Here is a 26,304-nt window from a genome sequence, read left to right on the forward strand (position 1 = left end):
GCGAGGCGAAGGCACAATTGTTTTTTAATCTGGTGGTGATGAGCGAGGTCACCGGCGATGATTAAAGTGTAGGGGGCCTCCATCATAGCTGCGCAACTGCTTGGGTTTTCTGTTTGCACCTTGATGAGATGAAGGGCCGTGAGCATGCAGAATGGAGTGCCAGTCCGCACCTTAATCCCTGATTTAGTCCCTTTGGCGCTCATTGATTGAAAAGAGCAGCGCATCGTGGCTGATCTGCCTAACAAGGAATGGGTAAAGGGGAGATTAGAGAGTGTGTGATTCTGCGTGTGTGTGTGTGAAGCCTGTGAAGTGAGCCGCCACCTACACACTCAAGTCATCTAAGTCACTGAAGTTGTGAAGCAGACAACCGTGGTGACGGAAAGAATGAAGGGAAAAGACCCCGAGCTGAGAAGGGAGACTGAGTAAACATGCCGATGGTTTGTGCTGTGCAACATGTTCCCTGCTGAGCTCCTGTTTACACACATAATGACTGTGATACGGACATGCACACTTCTAAAGAGGCTCACCCACACGCGGGAAAGGCACGCACGCACGCACGCATCCAATTAAGCAGGCACGCTCGACATAGGCATGCTTTAAAAGTTCACAATCAGAGAAGACTGACTTAATTAAGACTCCTACATACTGTATCTCTAATGGCATTTCATCTAAGATCCCTCCGGCTGCACCGAGCATCTGAGCTCACCAGAGACCTTGCAACAACTTGCAACACCAACACGTCAACCCCACATTCCTCGATGGAGTCACGGTGAGCTGCGGTTGCTAAGCTCCATTTTCCTCCAAGAATGCTACACATTGTTTAAAACTGCTTTTTCTGTATCATTATTAAAATAAAAAAAAACCTTATGATGCCCCATGTGAGCAATTCATAATTGCCTGTTCAGACCTTCAAATGAAGACACCACCGCAGGCCATACTGCCACAAGAAGGTGTAACCTGAGAGCTTCTAATACCCGGAGCTGCGGATATGTGCCTGAGTCCGGATGCTAATTGGTATCTCCAAACTGATCCTCCTGCTTTGGATCTGATTAGGAGATAAAGAATCTTCTTTCTTGGGCTTCACTCACTCATTTTCTCAGCATTTCTTCAACACACCCACACACACGCACACACACTCCAGAGATGGCAACACAGACAACCACAGCTTGGTTTCCAGTTTGATAATTAAGTCAGAGTTCTAAATGAAAATGGAAACTGGCGGGACAGGAACAGAAGAAAAACTCCAGACAAAAAATAAGAAGAGAAAACAATAGAAGAGCATGTATCTTATCCAAAATTTATTTCTGTTTTGTGGGGAACATGAAGACAGGTTGTTGTGTAAGAATAGCAACAATAAGACACTGAAAATACTTTCGTTGGTCTACTGCAACGTTGTCTCAAGGGTGCGAGCTTAAAAACAACTTCAGTAAAATCTTCACACAGTTTGTGAAGGCTTTCATATCCTCAGATAAACCATAATGAAATGTAAAAAGAGTAAGGGCTGCACTGAAATATTAAAACCTTAAAGTCAAGAAGAAAGCCCTGAAACTATGATGTGCTGATTTCCTGTTAAATTTCCTGAAAAGGCATCAAAGTCCTGCAGGAAAGTGTCTGGCAGACTCAACAACCTTCAAAGACATTGTTTGCTATATAACATCACACAACAACCGGTAGAGACAAAGAGCGATAGCAGAGCAATAAATGAATGAATGCTGATTCGCTTGAGAGGCATACTTTTAACTTTTAACAGTGGAAAAAAATGTTTTTGAGGATAAGCTCAAAAATTCATGTTCTTGGATGACGAATTTGTCCATCTGCTCAAGTGGGAGTGAACTGGGCCCTCGTTTTGAAACCATCCATCCATCCATCCATCCAACCAACCAACCTTTCAGGATATGGCAAAGGACAAATCTTCACGTAACCGCTTAACGCAGACAAGCTACTGGAAATCAGAAGCGCCAAACACAAGCCAACCACGAAGCATCGTAAACAGGTTACAATCTTAAAATTACACCGGAATTTATATATAGATATATATAATAATACATATTAGATATATATATATATATAGATATAGATATATATGTATGCCATAAAATATACATGGGGGGGGGGTGGGGGGTGGTGTGTGTGTGGGGGGGGGGGGGGGGGGGTGGGGGGTGGGGGGTGCTGGTGTGTGTGTGTGGGGGGGGATTGTAGAACACATCAAAGTCATCAAAGACATTTCGCTTCGTGATTGGCTTTGTGACATCACACAGGGATTCTGGAATGCTATAAAGCTGACCAGCTGCAGACAGTTTGATGCATTCGGGGTTTGATCTCATTGCAGAGACTACTGAGTGTTTAGAGCAGAGCATATCGAGCGTGTAGAAAAGCATCATGTCTGGTGACAACACAGCGGAGACCGTCCAAGAGAAGGAAAGCAACTCTGGGGCCACTATGGACCAACCTCAGACTCCTGCCTCTGGATGTGAACCTGCAGCCGGAGCACAAAACGAGAACCAGCTCCAGATGTTTGTCACTGTGCTGACGGTGAGAGTGTTGGACAAGTGTAACGCTGTCACGAACCGCAACCAGGAGAAGTGGGTCCCCCACATCAAGAGAATAGTAAACCAGACGATGGAGGGACTCACCATCACTGAAGGCTTCTGCCCGGACATCAAGAGCACCAAGAAACTGTGCAAGGCCGTGGTGAAAGAGCTGCAGAAGAAGTTCTGCGGTAAGCGAATGCTGGAGACTCTGATGTTATTGGAGGATCCAGCAGTGGAAGCAGAGATCGTTCCCTGCTTACAAGCTCACATCAAAGACCTGTCTGCTCGTCTTGCAAGGAAAGCTGCAAACCCGGGAAAATGGTGGAAGGACGTGGTCAAGGTCATGGGGATCACTGCAGGTTTTCTGGCCGCCTTGGTTTTACTGATCCTCATCCCATAAAGCAGCACACCAACAGCTGCGGGTGGAGGAGGTTCATCGTCAGAGGAACCAGGACCAGAGATCAAGAACCACACCAACCCTGACCCTGTTCCTGTGGGTTTTCTCCGGGGGCTCCGGTTCACCCACACAATGAAATTTAACAGATATTATAAAAAATCCCAAAGCAAATGTAAACAGACATGGACTAAAGTAACTACAAAAGCGCAAACCGAAAAGGCGGTAACAACAAGGAGAACAAGAAGCGGCAACCAAGTTTAAAAGTGAACAATATGAAGAAAACAGCTTCAGCTGAAAGGTATGTTATCGCATACAGTTTGGAGAATATGTTTTGTCAAGCCTGATGCACATTATTATTATTATTATTGTAATTATTGTCATTTGCTACTGTTTGAGTTAGCTTAACACGTTTCTTCCGTTGTGTATTCTGTACCCAGGTTTATGACGTCATTACAAAGTCACGAGTCAGCGGAGACCAGAGGCCCGTTTCATGAAGCAGGTTATGTGGAAACCCTGCACATGTTGAGCCTGAAATCAGCGACACCCTGAGTTAACCCTTTCAATAAGGGAGGTAAGTTAACCCCGAGATCAGGGGAAGTTAAGGAGTAAGTTAAGCCCGTTTCATAAAGCGAGGTAACTCACACTCAGAGTCTGTTACCGCGGTAACTTAGTCTGTGAACATAACCTGGTCGGGAGCGGGTTTTACTCCAGAAACCTCGAGTTTGTCTCTGACTCCTCCCCTTTACGGAACATTTCTCTTTAAATGTCAGCGCACAAACATCCCAACTAACCCGTCTCATTTTCTGTACTGTTAGATCATTGGTGATGCAGCTCACATCATCACACATGTGGAAGCCAAGTGGCCTGGGTCTGAGCAGGACTCCTGCATATATCGAGGGTCTACTCTGAGCCGCAGACTGGACTGTGGTAAGTGGTCTGAAACATTGCACTGGTGGCTGTTTGTCACTGTGAAATCTTTGCCTAGTTAGTCTGTGAATAACATCTGTACTAAATAAATGTGACTTCACTTGCAGGAGACATTGAAGGCTTCCTTCTGGGTGACAGGAGTTACCCCCTTTTTCTCTTCTTGTGAGCTGCCACAAGAAGAGAATTTCCCCACTGCGGGATCAATAAATAAAGTTCATCTAATCTTATCTTGTTCCAATGACAAATTAAATTTACTTGTGACTGCACACCCACCTCTAACTTGTATTTAAGTATCTCGATTTCCAGGTCTGCCATTTGGATCTGGCGGTCCAAGTGCACCATTTCCTGATCTGTTTTTTCAGTCAGTTTAAGGAGATGGATCCTGTATAACTGGTAACTGGAAATACATAAGAATGACATTAAGTCATATTGTTCTACATGTACAATTGTACAGAATTCAACTGTGTTGTTTACTGAAACTCTCACTGTGTTCTGGTGCTGCAGAGTTTGATGGACCCTCTTCATGCTGTCCAGTTACGCTCTGTTAAAAAAGGATAATATGTCAATATAAATCCATACAAGAATGTCACATGTGCATGTAAAGCTGATCTAATATGATGCCTCTGTAGGCCTTTCTGTGACAGCAGACACAGTGTCTTCATCTTCATTATCCTTTGAAGACAAGCGTTTTATTCTGTGAACTTTATACCACCACTGGTTATGAGTTTTGGTGTGTTGAGGTACATACAACAGGCTGGAGTTGGGCTACATGAGGCTCCAACAGGTGGAGACGTCCCTCAGAGTCTACTGGATTCAAGAACAAACCTCCTGTCTGTAAAAGAGGCTTCATAAAAAACGTTGTAGAGGTGTGGACTTCTTACATGTTATGAAGACACTTGTGTCCTGGGGGGTGACTGGCTCAGATGAGCTGCCCCCTGGGATTCCCTCAGCCACTGGCCTTCCAGCAGTTTGGCTCAGGGCCATCTCCTCTGCCTCTGTTAGAGGTGGTGGTGCAGGTCCTCCACCCGTTTTAGGGGCCTCTGTCCTCTTTCTGTTGGCCAGGCAGGAGTCAGATGTTAACTTCACCACATTAATTAATGAAACTTTACACAGAACAGAATGTGTGGAAACGTCATGTGGGGATGAAAGAGTTGTAGAGTATTAAATCATTTAAATACATTTAAATAGTTTGACATGTCAAACGTTACCAAAGTGAGATACAACCAGACATGTTATGTTTCCGCCTCACCTGACTGAATTATATTTTTATATTTCACACGTTTTTCACCTCCTGGGTTGCACCTACATGAACAGAGGGTCAATACCATTTTCTACATGCAATATTTTATGAGTGATTAGAAACAAAACTTACGCATTGACTCGAGCAGTGATTTTCTCCCACGCGTTTTTCTTTGGCCGCTGCTGCCGTGTTCCTTTTTTTTCTCGGGAATATATCTTCATATTCGCCGTACGCCTCCATCAGAATTTCCAGCTCCACAGGTGTAAAATATGTTCTGCGCTTTCTTTCCCCTCCGGTATCCATGATGAATCGGTGTCGCGGTGCACGCGCTTGGGTCAAGATACTCAGAGTTAACATACTCAGAGTCGACAAAACTAATGCGAGTCAGCTGTGTTGAAACAGGAAACTCTGAGTTTGTCAACTCAGAGTTAACATTCATACTCAGAGTTTATCGAACCTGCTTCATGAAACGGATCCCTGAACTCACTGAAAGGACAACTTCAGACCACTTCACATCTGTGCTCAGTTAGAATGGAACCGATAACCAAAGAATGAAACAACCTCAGGCCTAATAATGCTCATTTAAAAAAGGAAAACAAAAAACAATGACCTGCTTCATCTGCTCATTTCAGCGTTCACGGCAACATGAATATGAGCAATGTGACGAACACTGAGCACTTAAAGGTGACAGCCTCAACAAATTAGACGAAGCAGGCCTGACTTCACAGTAATGAGCGGGGTCAGCGGGGGGCCTGGTGTTCGCAGTGTCCAGAGGGCCTGGATTTGTTCCCCCTTTATTGAATATGCTGGACTAAGACCTTTAACACTTTGCTGCACAGAGCTTCACACTGATGGGCAAGTCGTGGTGAGATCCTTCTTTTTATTTCAGACTACTTAAAAGCAGTCATCGCTGCAGTGTTGGGTACGTTGCTTTTCGTGTACTTTTAGTGAGTTTTGGCCTGATGGTGGGATGCGACGTAAGGTACAACGTGTTTTTAGTCAATACTCCCAGTGCAGCCAGTTCATCATTCATGTTGAGGCCTGGCTGGAGAGACTGCAGTACTGTGAGAAAATGTTACATGTTTGTCATTATGTTTACTTCATATTAGCTGCCACATTAGTGATGCAGCTCTGAGCCTGGAAATGAGTCTGTCAGTTGATTAGTCCCCCATTTTGCTTCAGACTGAAGTATTTTTGAGAAATAACAGATGCACAGCCATGAAATCGGGTACTTTCATTCAGGATGAGCAGCAGCCTGTGATCCCCTGACTTTTCATCTTAAAGCACCACAATGCCTTCAGTAAACAGCCTCAAAGAGCCACAAGACTTTTTTTGTTTTATATTTGTTTTACTTTGATGCTAAAATAAAATTAATCACGCTTATTTCTTCACAAAAATTTGGCTGTTGCATTCTGTTAAGAGAAAAAAAAAACTTATTTCCCCTGAAAACCCATTGCAATGAACAGTGAACAGGGTCATTCTCTCCATTCTCTCCCCATTTGCACTGATTGCGACTGCAAACTGATGACTGTGACTTCCACGGTTTAAGTTAACCCTTCCAAAACTTTCAACGTCATGTTTAAGTGTCAAACACGTCCTTTCCCTGAGGTAAAATAACCTCTGTGTGCCACTTGTGTCAACATTGTGTGATTTCTGAGAAATGCTGTTGCTGGTTGTACTGATGAAATGTATAGGAAGGTCAGAGAGTAGCTGTCGCACTAAACTTCTGAACCTCCCTCCGATTTGGTGAAGTGGAGGATAAGTGGATATCTTGACATTTCTGTATTTTTCCATCGCCTCTGTATCTAAAAACAGTGAGCCATAAGGTGAGAATTCCCACAGAAAAGCAACCGACACCGGCTTCTGTTTGCACTGCTGTCAGCCAGTTCCTTTCCGAGCATCTTAGAGGGCTATTTTTATTGGGCTCATCTAGCGCACAGCTGTATACACTTTGTGGTGCAGGCAAAGCCGTGACTTTGAAACCTCTGCCATCACTTAATATACTGTAATCAATCGATTTGGTTACGGTCGGTTTAAGAGCTGGTTTTGTGTCCATGAGACACAACATGCTGTCCTACAAAATTTGGTGAGTTAGACTTGGAGGAAACATTAATCTGTATTCTTGTGCTGTGAATCTGCCCATTTGTCAGCGGACAGTTTCTTACTCAGACAGTGAAAGAGGCAGGCAGATCAGATCATTTGCACTTTCACTTAACCACAGAACAAGGACCATCTGTTTCAAGGACTGAAATAAATCAGGTTCCATTTGCATCCTACAACATATGCCAGTGATTCCAGCTCTTTTGTTATGATGGTTTTTGGGTCAACAAGTAAATTATAAAGTGACATTTTGTGTCAACTGGAAAAGTCAGAAATTACAAATTCAGAGGTGAGGCTCTGCTATTGTGCGATTGTTCAACATACTTCTGTGTAAGTAAACAAGATGCACAACCGCGGAAAGCCATGCCAACGAACTAATTCAAAAATATATTAGACTATATCCTCTGGGAGAGAGTCAGAGTGTGAAGGAGGAAGTCAGCAAATGTGACTAAATGTAAAATGAATGCAACTTAGGAAGATCACCACGTCTGCCCGAGTCACAGAGATTTTCACAGCCAAATGGTGGTTGTTAAACAAGGAAGGACAACAAATCATGATCCAACAATGCTTCTGTCTTTTGTTTGCTTTTGATAAGAAACCCCCAGCGGCAAAAAACTGCACACTGCGCATTTAAAACTGAGAGACAGTCTCCTCTGCACAATTTAACTGAGTGTATCCCTGTGCAGCTGCTTACGACATGCTGGTATGACATAACATTACTACACGTGTGGGTCTGAATAACTAAAAGACCGTCTGGCTGACCACATGAACAGATGGGTCATCTTCACTGGTTGCATCAAAAGTATTTACAGCTTCCATTAGGATGTAGAGCAGAACAGTCCCGTTTAACGATACACTGATGCTTTCCTTGAGGATTTACAGGCTAATAGCATTCACTGCTAAGTGCGAAATAAAATTATAATGAAACTGGATTTTATGGAGGTTATAAGGCATATGGCTCCTTGGCTCACACAGCTTGGCCCTTTTCTTTATGCTTTTAAAAATTGCCTACTAAGCAATTTATGGCCTCACTACAACTACTGCACATTTTAGATCTCATCATTTGTTTAGATTTAAAGAAGGAGACTAAGCATCTGGACTACGTTCAAGCTTTCACATACCCTTTTTTGGGGAAAATTCCTCAAGCGATGTTTATCTTAACTAAAGAGAAAGGCATTATCTGGACATAAGCTGCAGCCATTATTCCTGCACTGAAAGAAAGACAAAAGAGCACAGCCGAGAGAAAAAAAGAAATGCAATCCAGTCACAACGTCTGATCTACTGAGAAGTACAAATGGTTTAGGCTCGGCACAGACGCAATCCTCTGCCAACTTCTCATTTTCCATCAAAGAGGAATCTCCATAGTGGACATCAACAAACTCAAACGTGATGTGACAGCCACTACAGGCCGTATGGCATAAAAACACTGCGCATGATGTGAGATTTTAGCTTAGTTCAGTTCAGTGATGAGTCTCTGTAAGCAACCCCTTTGACAATATTCAGCAATGTTAGCAGAAGACAACAACGATTGTCCATACTAAGATATTCAGAATATCTGGAGGTGACCATCACCCTGTCACATTTCCGTCACGCCCTGATGGAGCTGAAAGCTCAGCAAAGTGCTAGTAAGTGGACTTTGAGTAAGACTGACATTCTTCCCCGGGGCCATAACAGCTTTCACCCAATCACATCTCCCATCATGAAAATGTGACTTCGTCCCTTCTGACACTGGCTTCGCTCTGGTTTTGTTGCACCAAAACTCGACCGGTTTGTCAGTGCCTTAAAATGGAGCACTGCATCCAGCAACATTAAACATTCAAAATCAAAACAAATATGAGGAGAGCTCAGTCTGAGCTGTAGAGCTGCCACATTACGCTGTTAAAATGTCAAGGAAGAGGAAACTAGACATTTCAACACAGGATGAGTGATGAAACAAAGGGTTCAAGTGAATTTAACGTAAAGCCAGATGGATCTGTCACTGACATTTTCCTTGGCATTTTCTGAACCGGCTGTGGGCTCACACATAACAGTCTACCTTACTGAAATGTCTCAAGGTTTTATTTTATTTACTCTCATGTCTTGTTTTGCCTCTTCATTTTCCCTGTTCATGTTAATCACCTTTGAAATACCATAAATTCTTTAACTTGTACAACTACTTAAATATTTTAGTAAGGGTAAACATCTCTGAGTAAGAACGTCTGCTAAATACTCCAACCAGTGGTAAAGATAATCAGGATGCTCAGCTGTCCCTGGAAACGTGGCCATTTATCACTGTGCAATAAAACAGACCATACAGTGAAATATTTTACATAGCGAGGAAGACTGTGCAGCCCGGTTCGCTTGAATATAGCAGCCTCTTATCTTATCTCTATCTTCTTCTACTAAATACTTGCAGGAAACTAGTTTTAGAGAAAATTTCAGTGGAAAATTTGTCTAGAAGCTAGCAAGTGAATCCACAACATGATCACAAAGTTGTTTTCAGGCCAGGCTGCGTGGAGAAGAAGGAGAGGAGGAAGACTGAGGAGGAAGAGTACGTATATGATCACACAGCCTGTCAGTGTTATCAGCCTGGCTGCACTGTAGTTTATTACAGTGAAACAGTTATCACGGTCAAATATATGAACTGAAATGGTTCCCATTTTTATTTCATAGATAATAATGTTAGATATATTAAGGATAAATTGACCGCAAAACTGGAAACGTTCCCCGTTTCCATTTAAGAAATCTGGTCAACTTAATGATAATGGATGTGTCAAGCAAATGCATGTCTTGACACATCTTTCCTCCAAGGCCCACTACAGCCACTTTAGAAGTGACACATTGCTCGTGGCTGTTAGAAAAGATGTGCTTGGTTTCTTATCAAATGCAAAGTGCAAGGCTTGAAATGGAAAGATGTCCTATTCAGCAACACAATGATGCAGTGCACTTAGGATAATTATGACCGTCTCCCCCACACGGATACGTCCAATGTGACTGTGCATATTTCTGTACAGAAATGGCATGTGAGGGAGCATTCACAAGACAGCTGCTACTTGCTATAGCTTGACTTTGGGCCAATTTCATGTCATTTTTGTACATTTCAAAGGATAAGGTTGGTGATATTCCAGATTTTTCTAAGCCAACAAAGCCCATCAAAAGACTTGAAAGAACAACAAACTGATCCTTCTGACCAGTGTTACCAGAACTCGAACTGTGTATTAATCTGCAGCTGAAAATACTCCTCAAAGTACTCCTTGTGGCAACATCAACCTGATTCTGGTTCCACCTTTTTTCTATCTTCACTCTGTCCTTATCATTCACCAGCGCTGGCTTCAGACACGATATCAGCCTGACTGGATAGAAGAGGTGGGTAGAGTGTCGGGAATGAAAACCACAGTGGAAGAGTGGATGTACTGACAGAAAGACACGGTCAAAAATTACCCAATGCGGTCCACAATGATGATGATGACCACTAGGGGCACAGAACGCTCTTATGCGCACAACCGTAACGTGGCGAAGCGAAAGAGGACTGAGGCCGGCTACTGATGCCCTTCGCCCCCATCTGGAAATGACTTTGACCACAAGTAAGATTTACGCCTTCAAGTCAGAACCCGCAGAAAGAAAGAAATGGACAATCTAATTGCTGGTTTGTTGATACTAAGGCTGACTTACAGGAAGCAGATTGTGAGTATAAGCCTGTCATTGGCCTACTATTTCAGTATGAATTGTCCTCCCTTCTGCTATCTGGTGTGTTTTGCAAGGGCACAGCTGCTGCCCCCTGGGATCAGCACCACCCAAGACGGTTGTGATACGGTTTGAAGAAGCACAAACAAGCCACCGTGTTGCTTTCCCCGCCTCTGTCATAATGACAGTGGGTTCAGACTTTTCCTCAGCACTGGCACAGCCCTCAAAGAAGTGTCTGGCTATGTAAGAACATCTAGAAAAACACCAAACATGTCCTTAAACTTGACCATATTACACACTATAAAGCACAAGTATACACACACACTGTCCAATTACAGGCAAGTCAAGGTCTGTGACTTTTCAAAGTGGCTCATTTATTTGAGTTTTGGTAACCTGTCACCAAAGGAGATTAGAGATTTTGGCAGTGCAGAATGTCAAAACATATCAAATTCTAGAGTCTGTAACCTCAGTTAAGCATAATGGATGTGTCAGTGCGGTTTGCTGTAATTTTCCTCCTTTGGTGTTCATGACAGTTAACTACATAGGAGAAAATAACAAGAAACATCAGTCCAGACTGCAGTTTGCTTTTCATTTACATCATGTGCAACTTTCAAAACACAAATAACTGCTGGCTGTAGACATTTGGGAGCCAGCGCGGTGTCATGGAGGACTGAATTGTATTTTGTAGATGTTGTGTGTGATTATTTGGTGCACCGAAATGCACCAGTCTCTGCTGTTTTCGTTTGTCCAAACACGCTTGGTGTCCTCTTTCAGTCATGCCGTATGGAGAATGGCAGAGACTTTGCGTCAGTGAAGTGGTTATTTTGGTAGTTTTTGCACACATGGCTCATCCTTGGTATTTTGGTGACATGCTGAGAGTTTGACTGGGCCACAATGAAGACAGAAAGATTCAGCTTGGGAAACAGATTGGAGTCAGTCAGAATTTGTGTCAAAGATGACCTGCATTTCCAGTGCAGCCAACCTGCACCAGAGCAGCGGCATCTATTCTGGCCTGGGTTGGCACAGGTTTCGCCACACTAAACCTACAAAACCACATATGGCTGTATGAGATGCAAACTAATAATGGAACCCCTGAAGCAATTTGCAAAGTATGGGATTCTCAGCATAATCAGGATTGATTCTTCCGTATTAGGAGAGTCTTGTTGTAAGCACAAAGTGATTAAACAAATTTCTGTGGATACAAACTAGTGAAGAAGAACACAAAGCTCCACGAAATAATTCAAAACACCAAACCCAGCCTCCGTGGCCTGAGTCCTCTCACTCGCACTTCGCACCACTGATCCAACAAAACAAGTCCCTCGGTGTGAACACACCTCCTGATTAGACTCTCCTTTCTTCGACCCTCTGCTTTTTGTCTACTGATGGCTTCCTGTGTAGGCTGGGCGAGTGTGCAGTGAGGTGTGTGTGTGTGTGTGTGTGTGTGTGTGTGTGTGTGTGTGTTTGTGGGGGGAGGCTTCACTCCATTGTGTTCGTACTGCTGACTGTGCCAGAACCAGAGGTACAAGCATCTTTGTTATGGCCACATTGGCTCAATGCATCACCTTAATCACTCTTGCCTCACATTTCAGCTGCGTGAAACGTTCAGCGGGGCTGACAGCAACAGGATGCACGCTCGGCCAGTCCCTCCTCCATCACCACTACCAACAGAGAGCAAAGAAAGTGCTTACCTAAGAGAAAAGAGAAAGAGAGGGGAGGAATGTTACTCAGCTAGCATTACAATATGTCACACTCACAGCCTCACGTTTTTCACTTAGCTTTTGGATCATGTTATACTGTACATGCAGTGTAACATACACCTGTAGCCTGTAGAAATAATCATCACCACATCGATCCACCTGCACATGTTCAAAATCATTTCTTCATTTAGTACTTCTTCACAGTTTTTATTTTTTTAGAATAAAAAAATAATACAGCAAATTGCTATAAAACTGATGAGACTTCTCTTATGTCACAATAAGACTCTTCAACCAGCAAGCAATTCATCATCTTGTTAGAATTGGCAAAACGGTAGATTTCAAGGGAACGGCAATTCATTTCCTGGCTGTCAATAGCACTGAATCCATGTATGTTTCATTATGTGAATCACGACTGTCCTTCCAGTAGTATTTAATAAACAGAGTGGAGGGATTTAAAGGTACAGTGCAGTATATAACAAGTAACACATTTCTAAAAGGGTAACAGGACCCAAACATATGCAAAAAGTCACATCTTCTGCTTCTTACAGGACCAACAACACACACACACACATTTTCATCTTTGCCAGAGTTAAACATGTCCTCTGCAGAACCTTAAAAGAGGACTAACATGAGACAGAAATTAAAAAAACTATGAACCATAAGGAAAAAAATGGATAAAATCATTTTTTTGTAAACTTTGTTGCCACATAAAAAAATCTGTATTGTGTATTGTTATTTTTAAATATTTCTAAAATAAAAATAATTAAAAAATGAAAATAAGAGGACAATAAAACTTCGCATCAGTGATAAAGTTCCCTCTTGAAAGGTCTATTAGTTTCCAGTTGATTGAACTGTACCATGCGGTAATGAGACAGAAACACAGGGTATTCTGTCAGTCAGAGACTGTAATTGTAAATCCAATGGCAACATTTTCAAATCAAAATGTGGGTCAAAATAAGCACACTGGTGGTGAGTTTACTGGATTCTACTAGAATTCACAAACGTCCAGTGATTCACTCCTCTGTGAACTTCCACTGACGAATGTTACAATTTCCTCTTGTTTGGTTATTGATTTCTTTAAGGTCACATTTTGGTGTACACTATGGTCAAAACAAGTTCACAACAAGATTAACTCAGACTGACATTAGCAAGCCATTTTGAACAACTCCAGTCCAAAACTCAGACTGTAGCTCCCATGGACCTGAACCTATGAACCTGGTATTTGTGAAAAGCTGTGATTTCCCTGAGGCTTAGATGTTCAAAGCCGAAACATTACTTCAAAGCTATGAGTAAAGAGCAACGGCTTCCAAAAATGTGCTATGCAAGTGCTGTGCTGTAGCTTGCAAACTTTGCCAGAACTTAACAAATGCCACAGAACAAATTTTCATGATGTCACTGACAAGAAATATAAAAGATTTGGATGAATGCAGATAACTGCAGAGTAACAGAAAGGGAAGAGTTGGCCACTTTATCTTTAAAGGGAACCAATCTTAGCAACTCCTGTACTCTCTTTAAGACTTCTTTAAATTGACAGCAAAATAAAATAAAATAAAATAAAATCTGCAAGCGTGAGATACACTTCCACTTGTTCGCTTTGGAAACATTAAATAATGACAAAACAAAATTTGTGGAGGTGAAATGATTTCAGGTGTGGTCATTGAGGTCCCTCAGCTCTAACTTGCTTCTGCAAATCTCTACACATGTACACCATACAGCTACAGTGGGAAAAACATGTATGGGAAATAGTCCATGCTGAAAGAACTCTAGGCTATTTACATCTAGCTAATCTAAATGAAAGTGATTAGGGGGAAAATACTGCTAAAAAATGTGCCGAGGGAATATTAAATGCCTCTAACTGACACGGGAGTAATAAAGAGAGGCAGTTCAAATTGCCCAAGAGGACCACTAATGTAGAAAGTGATGGGAAAGGGGTTAAGATGTTTTAGTCAGGCAGCGTATTCATAGCCATCATTACTGGGCTTCATTTATTCCAAAGGCACCGGACCTTTCTCCTGAATCAGGATTGATGGAAAGTAGGTGTCACCGGGACTGAAGCTATTAGAGCATGAGAGGAAGAATATCTGAGCATGACTTAAAACCAGCCTGAAGCCTACTGGGAGCAATACTGAAAAGTCCGCAAGCAAGATGCTTCTCTTCAACTACCCCAAATTTATTATTTTCCTCATTATTATTTTGGGTTGCTTCAAGTCAACTTTTAAAATCAGCCGTGGGTCGCAGCTTCCAGGATGTTTTATTTATTTATTTTTTCCATGAATACATTCTGAAGCTTGCCCAGGAACCAATGGAAAACACGAGGGGTAGTCTGAGTGAAAGAATCTCAACTTACAGGACAGCTTTTTCACAAATGTCCAACACAAAGGTAACATTAACAACGTTCACAGTTTTGCTTTTGTGTCTTATCTGAACTCAGAGCAGAGCAAAAAGCAAAGCCAACAGACCAAGAAGGGACAATAAGACCAAGACGAGGACACAAAGTGAACAGTGGGTGGATGTGATAGCGGATGCTTGAGACGCAGGTTGGACAGAAAGGTGACAGCTAGCAGGGATTAAAAAAAGGCAAAAGAGAGTAAAAGAAAAAGCCAAACTAGCTGCATAAATGTTGATTTGAATGAAAATTAAATCTTTGTTAAAACCAAATCACCCGAAGCTGAATTAAACGCAACAGTTGTCTGCTCCTCCCCTCCTCTTTAGCCCACATGGTGCGTTTCCCTGCTCAGCTTGGGATGCTGTATCAGATGGGTTCTGTTTTGGCTTAAATATGGTAATTTGCAGCAGAGTTTTTAACTAACCGATTATTGACTTGACAGATTTGCACAGGATTAATAATGCAGACAACCTCTGCAATTTTATCAAATCACAGGTGGTGTCAAAGCAGTACTAGTCTTATGCAAATGAGGCTTTAGGGAAAACCCTGAATGATGTTGCCTTCAGGGGAAAAATGAACATGTCAAGCTGAATGCCTGTCTTTCAAAGAAACAATCTTCGAAGGATATGGATGACAGAACAGCAGTCCTGATTAAACCTGACGGGAAGCTAGCCAATTAAAGATCACTTCCATCTGCCCTGCTCACTGCCCACGCCTTATAGTCTGCTCCTTTAAAATAGGACCGCTTCAGTCGCAAATGATTTGCAAGAGAGGGAACCTGTTAAGAAAAATGACTAGGAAATTTATTTCTGAACCGTAAGCAAACCATTAAATAAGGCTCGAACCCCTCCAAAAGCCAGCAAATGGCTGTCCAAATGATAATTAGCTGTACAGCCTGCAGATGATGCAGAACATGGCTTTCACCTTCTCCTGCCATACATAATTCATGCTATTGACTGGTGAGGCAATGCCACTTTCATGCACAGAGCTCACAAAGTGGTGCCACTTTCACACACCAACGCAAGCCAATGAATCCACACCAACTGTGCAGTAACGCTTAGCACACAATTGAGGTTGCCGCGAAACATCCAGACAAGGTACAGGCATGCTCACATTCCTGATACTGGCACAGATGCTGTAACAAAAGGCCTAAACCAACAAGAGTGCTTCACAATATAAATAAAAGAAGAATCGACATGAAAGAAAAAAAAAAGAAGCAGTTGTGCTTTTAATTTTCTGAATATGTAATCACAGAGCATGACAGGTCACACAGTGCAGTATGTATACAGGAGCATATAACTGAAGACTGCCATTGCCTATGAAGAATTATTCATGGTCTAAAGCATCAGTCCCACAGGGAACATTAAATATAAATTTATGCGTGCCGCTCAGTCTGACCCACTTTGGAGGATCCAACAACTGCTGCCACAGAAGCGGCTTCTGGCTCCTCCTCAGTACCAAAAGGACTGCTGCCACTACAAAGCCCCCCTTTGATTAACCTCACTGCCAAAAGGCGACTACCATATGACTCGTGCATTTCTCTGGTCGCAGTAAGACTGACAACAAAACACCGAGAGAATAAGTAGCCAGCAAAGAGTACCAAGTGTTCACAGGAGTGAATCTAAAGTCTATGGTTGCATTTCAACACAGATTTGCTGCATTGAACACGTTCCCAAGTTCGGCTCTGACCAGATGGCCATCATCACAGGAGTGAAATTTAGCTCTGGATCACGAGGAGGAGTGATAGGTCTTGGAAACGATGCACATTGTAAACATTTGCAATCCTGTCTATGGGAGCCAAGACACAAATTAATATTTAATCTGGAGGCATGATAATATGCCACATTTGAGATACGCTGGAGAGCAGGGCTTTATGTGAATACATTTGTCTCATACACTCCAGCTATGAGCTTTGGTAATGAAGTTGCTTCATGAAAATAGCTCATGAACAGTGCCAACAAAAAGATGAAAATGGCTTAACAACATGACTGAATAGTTGGATGAGAAAAGCTGTTAACGATCACACTCTAATATTAACTCAGTTCTCTAACTCCATTGAGAAGCAGGAAAAGACTGAAATGCTTCCCCAAGTGGACGTTCTTTAAGGCTCCCTGATGTGAGTATCCAAACATGACACCTTAGTCCACCAAAAGCAGGAGCTCTGCTCTGCTCTCTTGATCTCCTGTCACCCTTAACACCTGACTGATGTGTTTTAAATCAGAAATCAGGATGGGAATGCTCAGACCATTCCTCTTTCCACTGACAGTCTACACAATCAACAGGTTTACCTATAAAATACGAGGTAATATGAGGCACGGCGTTGAGTTAGAAGAGCGCGGTTTGAATCAGTCGAAATGGATTTATCAATGAAAGGTTTCACAGATTTCATCAATATGTAAGTGACGTCTGTGTGTTGAGATTTAACTTTTAGAAAAAGGGTTTTGATTTTAAAATAAGTCAATCAGGTGAGGAGGGTTAAACAACACAACCATAACACGCCCGCTTCATAAGCATTTTGCTTTGATCTGCGTACCTGTGGCCAAAGATCAGCTTCTGCTGAAGAGGAGTCACTTAAACGAGGGATTTCATACCTGATGAAACAGCCCAGAACCTTTAACCATTTCCTTTATTTTTCAAGTATATACCACAGCATGTCCTTTCATAACATCAACACTATAAGCATGAAAAGGTCCATCCCCACAGTCCACTACGATTCAGCCATAATCACAGACAAGACAAATCACTTCCTCCAACTCCTGTGTCGACGAGCCCTCCGCAAGGTGATAGCAGCGGGGCAGCCACGGGGGGAGGATACATTACAGTTACCTGAAAGGCTCATTAAAGCATCACTTAAGTTATTCATTCAATTCAGTTCAATTCATTCAATGTTATTTCTTTTCAAGGCTGCCATGACACTTTGGGATTGTCTTTATCTGTGCCTGCAGTGCAGCCCCTCAGGAAAACTTTAAAATCGCTCACCTGACACCAGCTGGTTCTCCTAAAGTCAGTATCTCTTTCTCTCGCTCTCTCCTTTTCCCCTCAGTCTGTGCTCTTCACTTCTCACTCTGAGAGCAAATCTTAAGACAAGCGGTTTGATGTTCAAAGCAAAAGGGCTTGAAAGCTTTCCACCAACCACCCAGACTCAAGACTTCCCCCTTCAAAGGAAAACATAAATTGGCTCAAGAAAAATTATTCACACTGGACACAAACATGGGCAGACTTTTCCCTACGGATGTACCAACTCATTGCAAATAATACAGTACGCCTCGGAGAGCCTCGACTTGTCGGGATGCAGACAACTTTGCTGAGAGGGAAAGATTAATCATCAAGCACAACCTCCTTTTTGCCCTCTGCGCTCTCAAGAGTTTATTAATTTTTACTTTGTAGCCGTCAAATTCAACTCAGGTGCCCTGAAAATGCATTTCACTGCTGTTGCCATTTCGTCAAACAACCCCATGCTAACATTTAACACAAAGTCTATTCATGTGGAGCAGCTTAAATCCGCATGGTTGACAAAGCAACTATACAATAAACAGCTTCATTCTGGGGTTAAACTGCTGTTCCGCAAATTAGACGGACTTCAGTGCTTCCTCTTGAATCAAGCAAAACTCTCTGCTGAAATATTCAAGCTTCTGCAAATGAGTAAACTCAGCATATGGGTGTTTAAATTAATTCAATAGCAAAGTGAGGACCTGCTCAAGAGATAATCAGCTATGGCACTTTAAAAAAGAAAAATTAATATGAGGTCATTGTCCTCCTGTGAAACCCTGTGGGCTTCACAAAAACACTTTGGAGAAACTTTAATATTCACACTAAACTGCATGCTAATCTTGCCAATAGCTGTCAAAGTACTGTATTTTTCTCTGGAAGTGATGAAGGAACAGAAAATCATTCATCATCACAGACATGTAAAGAATACTTGGACCAATCCAGTTAACTGGTGCAGGTAGCATTAAACAAACACCATTACTGTGGCTGCATCTCAGCTTATATTAAATTTACAAGAATAGGCTTCAGTTTCAGATTCATTACAGCTGCTTCCGTCAATAACACGATTTGCATCTGCTTGTTCACGACTTGATGTTGGGGTTTAAGTGTGGAGTCGTCCTCCACACACACACACACACACACACACACACACACACGGGTTTGAAATCCTAGACATCATGTAAAGACATTCAAACCACAACGCCACTCTTTTGTTGATGAGTACTGATCAGATCTGCGGGGCGGGTACACCATGGGATGTTTGCTGTATTTTCCTCGTAGACATTCACAAACCTGCTAGTTTTGTCAAGACGAGTGAAAAAATACCATTGAACCTATCACATGACAGAGAGGTAATGTTTTGTTGCAAACATGACAGCAAGAATCATCACAAGTGGCGACAGCTGGTCAACACAATGCTGGGCACAATAAATAAAAGCAAAAGCTAGGTGTGAATTTCACATCAGCTGCCAACTGTGAACGTCAGAGTTTGAAAGAAAGATCACATCACATCTGCAAACAAAGAGACAAAATATGGCTGTGTGGCCACTGCCGTCTGTGACTCAGCCCCTCTCTCTCCTCCAAAGACTGTGCTGCAGATTTATAGTGATTTACAGTTTAAGTCCCCCATGATGTCACTAACAGGTAGGCCACGGTCTGGGTCCGGACCCAGATGCCATCCAATCCGGACTTCTATTGTAACCAGCTCAACATTTGTAGTCTTTGCAGCACGGGCAGCCCAGGAAGCTCCCAATCAGATTGCATGCCATGTAAATCATATCATGTGATCCTAATTAGCCAATTAAATCTGTGCATTCTGCAACTCAAGTCAGCGAGGGAGATGGTTTGACATACTGGGAGAGAGAAAGAGCACAAGGTAGAGAGCAAAAACAGAGCTTTTAATCAAGAATGGACAGACTCTTGCATGTTCATTTTTCCCCACAGGTGGTCCAAAGGAGTATGTCTCATATCTGAGACTTCAGTAATTATTAAAATCGGCACCACTAGACAAAGCACAGAGCAAACATACCGACTCAATTCCAAACTGAGGGCACACAAAATAAAATACTGCCAACCTACACTTCTTACCAAAGACTAATAAATAGGGACGTGGTTAAAGAAAACAGGCTTGGCATTCAACAAAACGCATCCAGTAACACTGGAAAAAAGTTAAACCAAAAGCAAAAACAGTCATTTACCGTCCCCGTTTTGTATTGCATGGTTCACCAGTACAATGACTTCACCTGATATCAGAGTAAAAAGGGTGGGCAGCCCATTATTAACATAATATATTACAAATATGCACACATATCACATGTTGAACCTTCTACGTTATGAAATAGGACTGTGAAGATCAGTGTGAGCTGAACTCCAATAACGACTGTGAAAATGCGCTCACACAAACATGTGCTCTGGCAGCATGAGAACTTCCACACAACCCATTTGGTGATTATGCATGTTATCCCAAAGGTGTCTCCACGTTAAATTAATTGGTGCATGCTGTCATTGGCAATACAGTAAATTGTACAAACTGCTCAGCAGAAATTATGGATTCTGACCTTCTTACACAGACAAAATCCAATTTATATTTTCAGTGGTGGGTTACGTTTTCTCTGCATTTTAATCTTTGTGCTTGCAAACCCCAGTGAAAATATGTTGGACTATCACCACCACTGTCGAAGACCTAACAGACCGCTTTGTTTCTCTTTCTTACAGTTTTATTTGTTGTAGTTCTGATAGGATGTTTGAGTTGCACTGACCAGTGGAATTTCATTCTAATCATGGTGGCAGCCAAATGATCCCTTTTCATATTTTGATATTAAATGGCATTGACCATGGAGAGGCACTGAGGAGGCAGGACATAACCGACTGCAGGGCGACAGAGCCTTTGGTAAATAACATCAGAATTCAGCCTGGAGCCTGGCACTGGTCCAGCAGACTGACATTTACATTAGAATTAACTAGACGGCCATCAGTAGAAGAAATCACTTCATCTCTCTCAGAAAGTTCAGTCATTTCCTCCACAATAGCAACCCCTTCTGCATGTTACAGAGAGGCTGAACATGAAACCAACGTTATTATGATGATCTGAATAGGTTGTCCATTGTTCTGTTTCTGAGAAGGTGCTTTAAAGAGAACGAATCCTGTTGCGCAGCAGGAACTGCTAAGTTCTGATATTCAACACCTGCATAGAGACCCTTTCATGTGTTGAGACAACATACACACATTTATTGAGGCACCGTGGAGGTATGAGTGCATGTGGGCAGCATGTCATTAGCTGTATCAAAACCTCCTGTCATTTCATTCTCTGCTCAAATTGTTTTTCATCAAATGCAATCGATTGCCGGCTTGCTTCCTGTCACCGTGGCCTCAGAGCATACAGCCCGTGTTCTTCCTGCAGCTCCACCAAAAGCAGCCAATCCTCAGCACTGGGGAGGATTTACCTTTGGCCTGCTCTGTCTCTCCCTCTCTGCGTCCTCTACCAGCTCTATGCTCTTACTTGTGAGGCAGCGCTGGCAGGAGGTCAAGAGTGACAGGAAGTGTGGGTGTGCTAATCTCCCCCGGTCGGCTCTGGAACTGGACCTCCATCAGCTCACTGTGCTATTTGACGTGATAGATGGGTGAGGAGATAGAGGAAGACGATACCTCCCCTGACAAATTGTAGAATTTCCTTGAGAGCAGCGCTACACTTGATGGTAATGGTTTAGGGATGAAAGATGGGGGGATTTGGAGACCCGTGGAGAAAAATGGTTATTGTATCTAATCCAGATGACAGCAATGACCCCATTGTCACATCAGGGAATTGTCCGCTTCACTTTGATTTCACTCAGTGTGACCACTTGAAAAAGTTATGAAATAATTCAAGGCTGAAATGCTTCTATTTAATTCACCTTTTGGGCTTTCGTGCAGAGAGGAGGTCAAACAGCACGGAGAGCGGTGCATGGTGAGATAATCTAAGTTTACCAGGCATGCAGGTGCTGAGTGGCTCCAACACTCCCTTCTAGATCCTCCTCAAGGACATCCTTTCCACTTCAAAGTCCAGTTTCTGTCCTCCCCCTGAAACTAACGTTGTCCATCATAACCCAGAGGACAGAATTCACCAAATTAATGAAAAGGTGAAATTAGTCCAGGTCGACTCTTACCTTGCAGTAGCACAAAACATTTAATGGGAAATGGCAGGCAGCAAATTGAGTCTCTGAGGTTGTGCTTCCTCTAAGGCTGCATACAAACATGTCTTCTCTGCTGGGACTGACAACACACTGACTGCTCTGACGTGTGCTTCCACCCCCATCTAGTGTCACCGTGTCACTCTCTGTAGTGTTAGCAAGCCAGGCAGACTTCCGTTAATGTTCTCAAAACCATCTGAAAATTAGCAAATGCTAGACTTTGTACTGTTGGTCCATTTGACAAATTCTGACATTCTTTATGATGTGACGTGGCTCAGCTTGCTTTATCATAGACAAATAAATCCGGGGGGTAACATGCTGACGAGCTCTCATTGACTTCTACTAGAAAGTCCTGCTCTGCTGTTTCCTGTGCCCTGTAAGCTGCACTGACATAAATCAAAGACAGGATGATAAAGTTTTTGTTTTCCTTTGCCTGCTCGGACTCATCTGGTCAGGTGTTGGAAACTTCACCGGAGGACAATTCGGATGAGATTTCATCACTGTAGTGATGAAATCCAATTGCAATAAAAATGAAACACAAAATTCAGCCTTGAAAGGCTCCCTTCCCATCAGTGCATTTAGTCTCTATCTCAGTTTCTCAGGTGATTTTTTCCCCCGTGTCCCTTAATGGCTTAAATTACCTCATTATTTTTAATTCTTGTTCACAGTCAGTGGAAAAAGACGAGTGAGGTTTCTAGTGAAGGAGTTTATCATCTGATGGAAACTGCTGTTTTCCAGCGTTGCAACCTGCTAATTGAGCGGAATAGACAGTGAGGGAGACATCAGCACTGCACGCTCCCTGTGGACACGCCGCTTATGACCCATCACTAGGAAACAATGACGTCTTATAGGCAACCCCATTTCCCTGAAGCACAAACCTGACAGAGCAGCAGAACACAAACACACAAACACATCCTGATATGCAGTCTGAGATTTTGCAGTTGGAGAGATTCAATACATGACGACAGACAAAATATCTCAGACTGAAAGATCACAATACTGTTTGGAAGAATGTCCTGTTTTAAGGTGGCGTCCTGAAGCTGACTTACAAAGTGCAAACAAAGATCAGGTAGGAAAGAGAACGTGGGCAAAGGCTGATGCTTAAGGGACACAAAGCAAAGACTGGAGGCACGGCGACTGCTTGGAATCAGCAGCTAAACAGATAAAAGTGAGACAGCTGTGGTGTTGACGCTTAAAAGAGAATGACTGAAGTGGAGGTGCAGGGCGGAGCTGGTAAACTGACAACATGAACAGGGGCTATATGTACCTCTGGTGGAGTCATGTATTCTGATGTATTCTTAAGGAGAAACATGACAGGACAGTCTGGTGTTTATGTGTTTTCATAAGATGAAGATGAAGTGAACACCAGAGCGTCAACCTAAAGCCAAAGTGAAGTCTAAAATCAGAATTTAATTAAGACAGATGCAAACAAGTCCCGTGTCTGCAAAGGAAGGTCACAAGCATTTTACAGCAATTCTGAAAGACTGAAGTCCTCATTTTTCAGACTAAAGCCTGACCCAAGTCCGAGTCTGAAGCTCTGTTCAACACAGAGATTATTTATATTCCCCCCAGGATGTAACCTTAATTTTCTCGATGATCTACTGGTTTTATTCCCAGTTGTATCATAGATAAGTCAAAATCTAAGTCCACAAGCTCTGCAAATTCTGTTCTAAATCTGTAGCACAGCCAAAAATAGTTTGAGTGGCTCTGTGTAGTTCGACAGGTAGACAGAATGGAACAGAACCTTGTGATTCAATTTACAAGCTACACAGGTGAACATGAAAATGACTGGCTTTAACAGACAGCTGACATTTTACAACACTGACACAAATCACAGATTAAACTGTCACATCTGAATTAGCTGGCGCCTGTGCAGACCTTACAAATGCAGCAAAGTTAAAACCTCCTACACCCTCTGCAACTTCTTAAGAAGAATGAGGGCTTTGTTAACTGAAAGTGTGGAGAGTAACACTGAAGTTACATAAAAAGGGAAGCCTGATTATAGCAAGACAAAGTACAAAAAGTATTTGGAGTGGTCCACTTGATTTTCAAAGGAAATGAGACCTATTATTTATTTATTAAACTTCATAAATTATAGAGATCACACCTCAAATCCAATCCCAGCATTACCATTGCCTTCACCAAAACATCACTTCTCTGCTAAGTTACTATGACAATCGGACAGACTTACGATGCCAATTGTCTCTGAACAGACACTAAGTATTCAAATCTATCACTCCGATCAAAAGCAGACGAGGTCTGATGAAAAAGCCCGAGGCTCAACTGAAGAGAAATAGAGCAATTACCAAAAGGAAAATGATTTATTTTGCAGTTTTGAACTCACGTTGACATTTGCTGCATTTGTTCTGATTTCAACACATATCGGCCAAACATGCATGGAGAAACTTCACGTCAAGATCTGTAGTGAAGCCACAGCAGAGTCTGACTGCACAACGTTTTGGAGCCGTCTAAAACATCAAGCTTCGCTCTGCGAGTCAGAGAGCCAGGGCTTCCTTCTACAAGCTGCCATATCATGCTAATGTTCTAATATGTGCATGTGCTGTCTGGCTACAAGCAATCGAATCCCAACTAGACAAGGAAATTCTACCCTAAAACTGCTTACAGTGCAAGTGCTTCGTTGTTAGCTGTTAATTCAACTGCTTCGGGATGTGTACACGCTGTGTGTACACAACTTCACTTTTACTTCAACCTCAACTGAGAACCTAAATAACCGACATTTAAACCGTTGCCACGGACTGTGTACTAGCTGACACTTCCACTACTCGTGCACGAACTTCAACTGTCTCCAGTGCTCAAACTTCCAACTGACATTTCGTCTGCTCTCATCCCCTTCTCGTCAAATTACACTTCGGCTGCTTTCGTCTATTGCACTTTAACTGGCAGTTCACCTGCTTCGAGTGCTAAAGCATCAGCTGACATCAGCTCCGACTTCTTCCGTGGCTTAGATACCTACTGACATTTCAGCTGATTTTATCTCTTACTCAGCTGACAGTTTAACTGCTTTCAGCTCCCTGGCCTATGGTGTTCAAACCAAAGCGAGGTTCAACACAAACATACACACAAAAAAGAAACTAAAAACACAAGAGATGAACAGTCCTCAAACATAGGCCCTACAAACATTAACACCCACCAAGAGAAACCTTTTCGATGTTAACTTTACAGAAATTGCAGAAGGGTGAAGAGTTTTTGAGACATAAAACTCTTCACCAACTAGCTAATGTTCAGATAAAAAATCCATCATATCCATCAACTGTTCATTGGCTGGTGAACTTCCCCCTGATGCTCTGCACGGCCCACTGATCCGTCACATATAACAAAACATAAGTATCATATCCTCATCAGTCTGCATTCAGAACAAACAGGCCCACAGAGGAGGTCATCTCCACTGCCCTCCACTCAGGCCATCACAGAACACTATCGCTTTTACCTTTGGTATTATTATTTTGGTCAGGCTCCACAAAATTCTTGCAAAATGTGTTTTAACTGTTTACTTCTCCAGGAAAAGCGACTTACCACCCTGAGCCCACCATATTTCACGCTGAGGGACTTTATTGATCTGCTTACATGAATATCTCAGTAGTTCCGAGCATAACAGATATCTCTTAATGCTTGGCCACTACTAAGTAAAATGAAGCAACACACATTATATCTTTTAACATTAAAGAAACCAGGAGCTAGTTTGTAGGTGGTAAATTACCCCAGTTGATATGGCTGCGATAAACTTGTGGTGTCTTAATTAAAAGCCTTATTTGTTTAGCAATAATGACAATTTAAGGAGCAATTTAAAGACATACTTAAGAAGCTAGGCAGTCAGCAGCTAATTTGATACACTTTTTTTCTGAATTATTTGGCACTGGGAAATTCAATATTTTAAAGGAGCCAAGCAAGAGATTTTGAATCAGTGAATTAACTAATCAAATATTCAGCTATGCGAGGCTGGCTTTACAGAAGGGATGTGAGCAGAGCAGCAAATAGGCCAAGAGTCATTTGAAAGCGCAGACACAGAGATTACACAAGTACCAGCTGTCAGAACGCCGGTGAATCAGCACACTCCAAAATGAAAGCTGTAGAATGTGACAACAGCGCTGCACTTGATCGACACGTGTTTGACAGGAAGAGTCGCCGGTGATGAGCAGGAGGATACCCACAGTCCTCTGCTCTTTGGCCAAAAACATCCAAATTGGCCGA

General features: G+C 42.4%; 1 protein-coding gene and 1 long non-coding RNA gene across 5 annotated transcripts in view; one reads left to right on the top strand and one right to left on the bottom strand.

The window, feature by feature from the left end:
* cadm1a (cell adhesion molecule 1a) overlaps positions 1–26,304 on the bottom strand; it is a 323,583-nt gene that overhangs the window by 203,832 nt on the left and 93,447 nt on the right. The window lies entirely within an intron of this gene.
* Positions 2,793–4,002, top strand: LOC124070275. The gene is made up of 3 exons (XR_006845166.1): positions 2,793–3,499; positions 3,744–3,855; positions 3,963–4,002. It is a non-coding gene; the product is annotated as an uncharacterized LOC124070275 (long non-coding RNA).

The sequence above is a fragment of the Scatophagus argus genome, chromosome 14 (genome assembly GCF_020382885.2).
Source record: "Scatophagus argus isolate fScaArg1 chromosome 14, fScaArg1.pri, whole genome shotgun sequence".
NCBI classification, from domain to species: domain Eukaryota; kingdom Metazoa; phylum Chordata; class Actinopteri; family Scatophagidae; genus Scatophagus; species Scatophagus argus.